The sequence below is a fragment of the Nycticebus coucang genome, chromosome 13 (genome assembly GCF_027406575.1).
Source record: "Nycticebus coucang isolate mNycCou1 chromosome 13, mNycCou1.pri, whole genome shotgun sequence".
Lineage (NCBI taxonomy): Eukaryota > Metazoa > Chordata > Mammalia > Primates > Lorisidae > Nycticebus > Nycticebus coucang.
The window spans coordinates 17142030-17149824 of NC_069792.1; positions in this window are offsets into that span (position 1 = coordinate 17142030).

Below are 7795 nucleotides of genomic sequence, written 5' to 3' on the forward strand. Positions count from 1 at the left end.
TTTTTTTTTGTTGTTGTTGCAGTTTGGCCGGGGCTGGGTCCGAACCCGCCACCCTCGGCATATGGGGCCGGCGCCCTACTCACTGAGCCACAGGCGCCGCCCAGGTGTTTTATATTTTGACAGTAAAATTAATTTTCTTCATTTTACACATAGAGAAAAACAATACCTTGGAAGGATAACATTGTGAAATCAGTTAATAAAACTTAAGACAGGCCAGGCACAGTGGCTCATCCCTATAATCCCAGCACTTTGGACAGGAGTAAGAGACTAGCCTAGGCAATGTAGCAAGACCCCATCTCTACAAAAAAATAAAAAATCATCTGGGCTTGGTGGCACATTCCTGCAGTCCCAACTATTAAAGGAGTCTGAGGCAGAAGGATTCCTTAAGCCCAAGAGATTCAGTTGCAGTGAGCTATGATGATGCTACTGCACTCTAGCCTGTCTCAAAGATAGATCCTGTCAAAAAAGAACAAAAAAAAACTCAAAATAGGTATATGTATAGCTAGGTCTCATCTTTAAAAAACCCTCAAAATAGGTATACACACACACACACATACATAAACTCACACACATACATATAAAGCTCAAGACAAAGTGTGGAATTAAAGCAGTTTACAGTCGGCTTGGCGCCTGTGGCTCAAACAGCTAGGGCGCCAGCCACATACACCTGAGCTAGCAGGTTCAAATCCAGCCCAGGCCTGCCAAACAACAATGATGGCTGCAACCAAAAAATAGCCAGATGTTGTGGTGGACCCCTGTGGTCCCAGCTACTTGGGAGACAGAGGCAAGAGAACCGCATGAGACCAGGAGTTGGAGGTTGCTGTGAGTTGTGATGCCACAGCACTCTGCCCAGGGCGACAGCTCAAGGCTCTGTCTCAAAAAAAAAAAAAGTGGTTTACAGTCATTTGAATACACATACTCAAATGTATCATAAACTAAAACAAGTGGGGAGGGGGGAGTTAAGCAAAACATATTTAGAGGTTTTAATCAGAATACCTAAAATAACTCTCAAAACTCGATAATGAGAAAAAAGCAATAAAAAATGGTCAAAACATTGGAACAGATACTTTATAAAACAAGATATATATATATAACAAGCATATGAAAAGATTCTCTGCCTCATTAATCATGAGAGAAATCCACATTAAAACCACAATACACCTCTGTTAGAATGAGGTGGGAGAAAAAAACTGATTATACAAGTGTTGGTGAAGACGAAAATGCTGACCAAATACAACTTGCATACATTGCTAGTAGAGATGCAAATAGTTCAGCCACTTTGGAAAATGTTTATAGTAGCTTTACTTGTAATTACCAAAAATTGAAAATGCATAAAGGAACAGTCCTCCTCGTCTTTACTCCTCAACTACCTGTGAGATGGTTTTGAACAGTCTGTAAATGCATATCAAATTTTTGTATCTTAAGAAATTGCCCTCAGGTATAGGGACTGAATACCAAAGGGAAACAGATATTGGGAGCAGATATTGGACATTTATTTAAAAATTATTGTATCTTTAAAAACTTATGTAAAGTTTTCTTTCTACTTCATGATAACTATATTCACATTTTTATTATGAAAACTATAGAAAATGCTTTATCAATTCACTTTCTGGCTCAGCGCCTGTAGCACAGTGGTTACAGCACCAGCCACATACACCGAAGTTGGCCGGTTCAAACCCAGCCAGGGCCAGCTAACCAACAATGACAACTGCAACAAAAAATAGCCGGGTATTGTGGTGGGCACATGTAGTCCCAGCTACTCGGGAGGCTGAGGCAAGAGAATCACCTAAGCCCAGGAGCTGGAGGTTGCTATGAGCTATGATGCCATGGCACTCTCCCGAGAGCAACAAAATGAGACTCTGTCTCTAAAAATAAAAAAAAAAAAAGAAAGGCCAAATACTTCTAAGGTTTGCTTATGCTGGTTTGAAAAGCCTTGGTTAATACGGTACCTAAGAGATTATACTTTAAAGAAAGCTGCATATACAACCATTTCCATGAAGGAATTTTTTTCTTTTATTTACTGGTAGAACCTCAGTCCCTAGACGCTCAATAAATAATAATATCTGTAAAATAAAGGGAGAAAGGTGAATAATAAACAAGCACTTGAATAAATTTGCCCACAAGGAGGCAAAAAAAAGACAAAACAGATTTGAAGGATGGCACCTATGGCTCAGTGGGTAGGGCGCCAGCCCCATATATTGAGGGTGGTAGGCTCAAGCCTGACCCTGGCTAAACTGCAACAAAAAAATAGCCAGGCGTTGTGGCGGGTGCCTGTAGTCCCAGCTACTCCGGAGGCTTAGGCAGGAGAATCACCTGAACCCAGGAGCTGGAGGTTGCTGTGAGCTGTGACACCATGGCACTCTACCAAGGGTGATAAAGTGAGACACTGTCTCTAAAAAAAATTAATTAATTAAAAAAAAAAAACAGATTTGAAAGTTGAGTGTGATGGTGCAGGCCTTCGGTCTCAGCTACTCAGGAGGCTAGGATTGGAGGATGGCTTGATCTCTGGAGTAGTGCAAGTTCCACAAGCCCCATCTCTGAAAGAAAAAAAAGAAGGCTCAGCGCCTGTGGCTCAAGCGACTAAGGCACCAGCCACATACACCTGAGCTGGCGGATTCCAATCTAGCCTGGGCCCTCCAAACGACAATGACAGCTATTACTAAAAATAGCCAGGCGTTGTGGCGGGCGCCTGTAGTCCCAGCTACTTGGGAGGTGGAAGCAGGAGAATTGCTTGAACCCGGGAGTTGGAGGTTGCCGTGAGCTGTGATGCTACAGCACTCTACCCAGGATGAAAGCTTGAGGCTCTGTCTCAAAAAAAAGAAAAAAAAGAAGATTTGAAATACCATTTACCATTTTATGACTACTGAGGTAGCAAAATTTTTCTAAATCCTGCCAATATGTTTTAAATAATTCCTTAATAGTGGTATTGAAAACTGGCATAATCCTTTTGAAAAGCAACACTGAACAATAACCACAAATATATGCATAGCCTTTGACAGATTTTATCTTAAGAAAATAATTCAGGGCGGCGCCTGTGGCTCAGTCGGTAGGGCGCCGGCCCCATATACCGAGGGTGACGGGTTCAAACCTGCCCCCGGCCAAACTGCAACCAAAAAAAAAAAAAATAGCCGGACGTTGTGGCGGGCGCCTGTAGTCCCAGCTACTGGGGAGGCTGAGGCAGGAGAATCGCTTAAGCCCAGGAGTTGGAGGCTGCTGTGAGCCGTGTGAGGCCACGGCACTCTACCGAGGGCCATAAAAGTGAGACCCTGTCTCTACAAAAAAAAAAAAAAAAAGAAAATAATTCAATAGAAACCCAAAAAGTGCTCAAATGCTTTTAGTAGTGTCTTACATTAGAACCTCAGTTTGGGGCGGCGCCTGTGGCTCAGTGAGTAGGGCGCCAGCCCCATGTGCTGAGGGTGGCGGGTTCAAGCCCAGCCCCAGCCAAACTGCAACAAAAAAATTGCCAGGCGTTGTGTCGGGCGCCTGTAGTACCAGCTGCTCGGGAGGCTGAGGCAAGAGAATCGCTTAAGCCCAGGAGTTAGAGGTTGCTGCGAGCTGTGTGACGCCGGCACTCTACCCGAGAGCGGTACAGTGAGACTCTGTCTCTACAAAAAAAAAAAAAAAAAAAGAACCTCAGTTTGGAAACATTCACATTAAATGGTTCATCACCACAAAAAAATAATTACATAGCCAGTTAAAATAATATTAACTTGAGGGGATGACTTCAAATGGCTATGATACTGTTAGGTCCTTCTAGGCTTGGCATGCATTTGTCTTAGATAATATTTACAGCTTTTATAATCATAACAACACTGAGGCAGGTACCATTGTTTTCATCTACTTTATAAATTGGAAAAATTTGGCAAAAATTTAACTTGCCCAAAGACCTACAGTGGCTGAACCAAGATTGGAATAAAAGCCCAAGCTGTCACTCTACTAATTTAATATCTATAGGCACTCAACACTAAATGTAGCATGCATGTAGTATGGCGGTCGTAGGGTATAGTACAAAGAGTGTGGCAGAGCTGTATTATTAGTATGATGTCATTTATATAAATAAACCTTCAGGGTATATGTGGATTTGTGTCTGTCATTCTTAAAAATGGTCTAGAACATACAAACTGTTCACAGTGCTTTACTATGGAGAAAGGAAAGAGATGTGGCCAGGGCAGGTTTTAATCTTTTACCCTGTGCATTTCTGTGTTACTGACTTTTAAAAAGCATTAATTTATGTGTTTATTTTTTTATTTAAAAAAATGAGTTGATGCTAAATTCCCAAAGTAGCTGAAAATCCTTGAAGGAAATAGCTCCGGTATGGTATATATAACTTACTCTTGGCTATAAAAATTCTAAAGAGGGGCTCGACACCTGTGGCTCAAGTGGCTAAGGCGCCAGCCACATACAGCTGAGCTGGTGGGTTCGAATCCAGCCCGGACCCACCAAACAACAATGACAGCTGCAACCAAAAAATAGCTGGGCATTGTGTCAGGCACCTATAGTCCCAGCTACTTGGGAGGCAGAGGCAGGAGAATCGCTTGAGCCCAGGAGTTGGAGGTTGCTGTGAGCTGTGATGCCACTGCACTCTACCCAGGGCAATAGCCTGAGGCTCTGTCTCAAAAAAAAATTCTAAAGAGGAAAAGAAAAAAGAAAGGGAAAAAAAGCCCTAGCATTGATAATGAAGGGGGCAAAAATGTGCCTTGGCAGAAATGATGAAATCACATATATTCAATCTGAAAACAAATTCAGAACTCTACCTTAAACACAGAAATGTTTGCTCCAACTTCTGTCCCCTCACCACCAATATTTTTTCCTAATCTCCACTCTACATTTAGGGTGCTATTTTAAATTTGATGAACACTATAAATAGAAACCACACTGTCTAACATAAGCAGCTATACAATTTTTATTTTGGCTTTTAAAGTTAAAAATAAGAGCAATTGAACTGCATGGGAAAAAAAAATCTAAGAAAATGAAATGTTTTAAAGTGTCCCCATTTCAACCCAATAATCCTTTTCTACCCTTTTGCAGCAGCTAAAATAATGACTTCCCAAAGATATCCATGTCCTAATCCCCAGAATGTGTGAATGTGTTACCTTACATGGTGATAGTAAAGAGGTGATTAAATTAAAGGTCATAACATGGTGAGACTACCCTGAGCTCAGTGTAATCATAAGAGTACTTAGAATAGGAGAGGAAAATGGAAGAGTCAGGGGGATTTGAAGGTGCTATATCACTGGCTCTGAAAATAGAGGAAGGGGATGTGAACCAAGGGATGTAGGTCACCTCTGGGAGCCAGAAAAAGCAAGGGAACAGATTCTCCTGTAAAGCTTTAACTCTTTGATTTTAGCTCCATGAGATCCTTTTTTGCACTTCCAGCCTCCATAACCTTAAGATAATGTCTATATTATTTTAAGCCACTTAATTATTGGTAATTTGTTATATCAGCAATAGGAAACTGCTATATCGTCTCTGAAATTTCCACATTTTTGGCCTGTAATAATGAAAGGAATATTTTCTCTTTAAAGAGTAATTCTTCAGTGTTCAAATTTTAGCCATTATTTACAACAAATGAGCCTACTAAGTGAGAGTTCAAAATGAAGGATAGAAACTCCAAGTTAGGAGAGAGGGTAAGTAGGTCAGCCTAAGTAACAGAGCATCTCTACAAAAAAAATAATGAGCCAAGCGTGGTAGCACATGCCAGTAGTCCTAGCTACAGTGAAGCTACTCAGGAGCTGAGAAAGGAAGATCCCTTGAGCCCAGGAATTTGAGATTACAGTGAGCTATGATGATGCCCCTGTAGTCCAACCTGGGTGACAGAGTAAGATCGAATCTCAAAAAAAAAAAAAAAAAAAAAAAAAAATCACAAAACAAACACAAAAAAACCCCGTAAATCTATTTATCGTTGCCCTATTTTAAAAAGCAACATAAAAAGTCAAGTAGTTGTTGCCTAGAATTAGGGCCTTTGGGAGCAAATGGGGTGTGACTGCTACTAAGGGGTAAAGGTTTCTTTTGGGGGTGATGAAAATGGAATAAAATCGATTGTGATAATGGATGTACAACTCTGTGAATATACTAAAACCTACTGAATTGTACATTTTAAATGGGTGGATCGTATGGATTACTGAATTACTACAGTATGAGAGGGGGTGGAAGAGGAGACGAGATAGCTAATAGATCTGAATTCAGATTCAGACTGGGAGGAAAGAAGACATGTAGATTTATATATTAGAGGAAAGGATTACTTATTTTAATACTGAGAATTAATGTACCTAGTTATAGCTAATCTAAAACATATTTTATAGTTATTATTAAAAGAATTTTATGGCTTGGTGCCTGTAGCACAGTGGTTACAGTGTAGGCCACCTACACCAAGGCTGGCATGTTCGAACCCACTCCGGGCCAGCTAAGTAACAATGACAACTGAACTGCAACTGAAAAAAATAGCTGAGTGTTGTGGCGGGCGCCTGTAGTCCCAGCTATTTGGGAGGCTGAGGCAAGAGGAACACTTGAGCCTAAGACTTTGAGTCCCAGCTACTGCAGAGGCTGAGGCAAGAGAATTGCCTAAGCCTAGGAGTTGGAGGTTGCTGTGAGCTGTGATGCTACAGTACTCTACTAAGGGCGACATAGTGAGACTCTGTCTCAAAAAAAAAAAAAAGAATTTTATGAGTATATCCTTTATGCATATGTATATGATTTTTTTTTTCAAGACAGAGTCTCACTCTATCACCCTGGGTAGAGTGTAGTGGCATCATTATAGTTCACTGCAACCTCAACTCCTGGGCTCAAATGATCCTCTTGCCCAGTCCTCTAAATTAAACTAGAACTACAAAGTGAGCACCATGATGCCCGGCTAATTTTTCTACTTTTAGTAGAGATGGGGTCTTGCTCTTGCTTAGGCTGGTCTCAAAATCCTAGCTTCAAACAATACTCCTGCCTCAGCCTCCTACAGCACTAGGATTATAGACGTGAACCACTGCACTGGCCTATAATATCCTACTTTTTTTTTTTTTTTTTTGAGACAGAGCCTCAAGCTGTTGCCCTGGGTAGAGTGCTGTGGCATCACAGCTCACAGCAACCTTCAACTCCTGGTTCAAGCGTTTCTCCCGCCTCTACCAAGTAGCTGGGACTACAGGCACCCGCCACAATGCCCAGCTATTTTTTGGTTGCAGCCATCATTGTTGTTTGGTGGGCAGACTGGATTCGAACCCACCAGGTCAGGTCTTAGCCACTTAGCCACTTGAGCCACAGGCACTGAGCCAGAATATCCTACTTTTAAGAGCTGCAAAACCGGGCTGGAATGATGAAAAATCAGAGGGGTTCTATTGTTCCTCTCTAGTGAAATACTGATTAATATCATAATAAACAAATTAGCACAAAGTTGGGTTCATTTGTACCAATTTGTGTAAATTACTGTAATAGGCAGGTGGTGGTATAATAATACAAAATTTATACACATGGCACATAGTACCTGGTGCTATAATAAAGATTGGGAATCCCTTTTTCTTACAGAAGAAATACTTATTAGTGTTCATCTTATTTAATTTAATTTAACAGTTATTAAGCGCCTACTCATGCTAAACATTGGTATTACAGACATAAATAAGAACTCATACAAAAAATAAAAGAAATGATCCAGGTGGGGTGGTGCATGCCTATAGTCCCAGGTACTTCAGAGGCTGAGGCAGAAGGATCACTTGAACCCATGAGTTTGAAGTTGCTGTGAGCTAGGCTGATGCCCCAGCACTCTAGCCTGGGCAACAGGATGAGACTTTGTCTTTTTTTTTTTTTTTTTGTA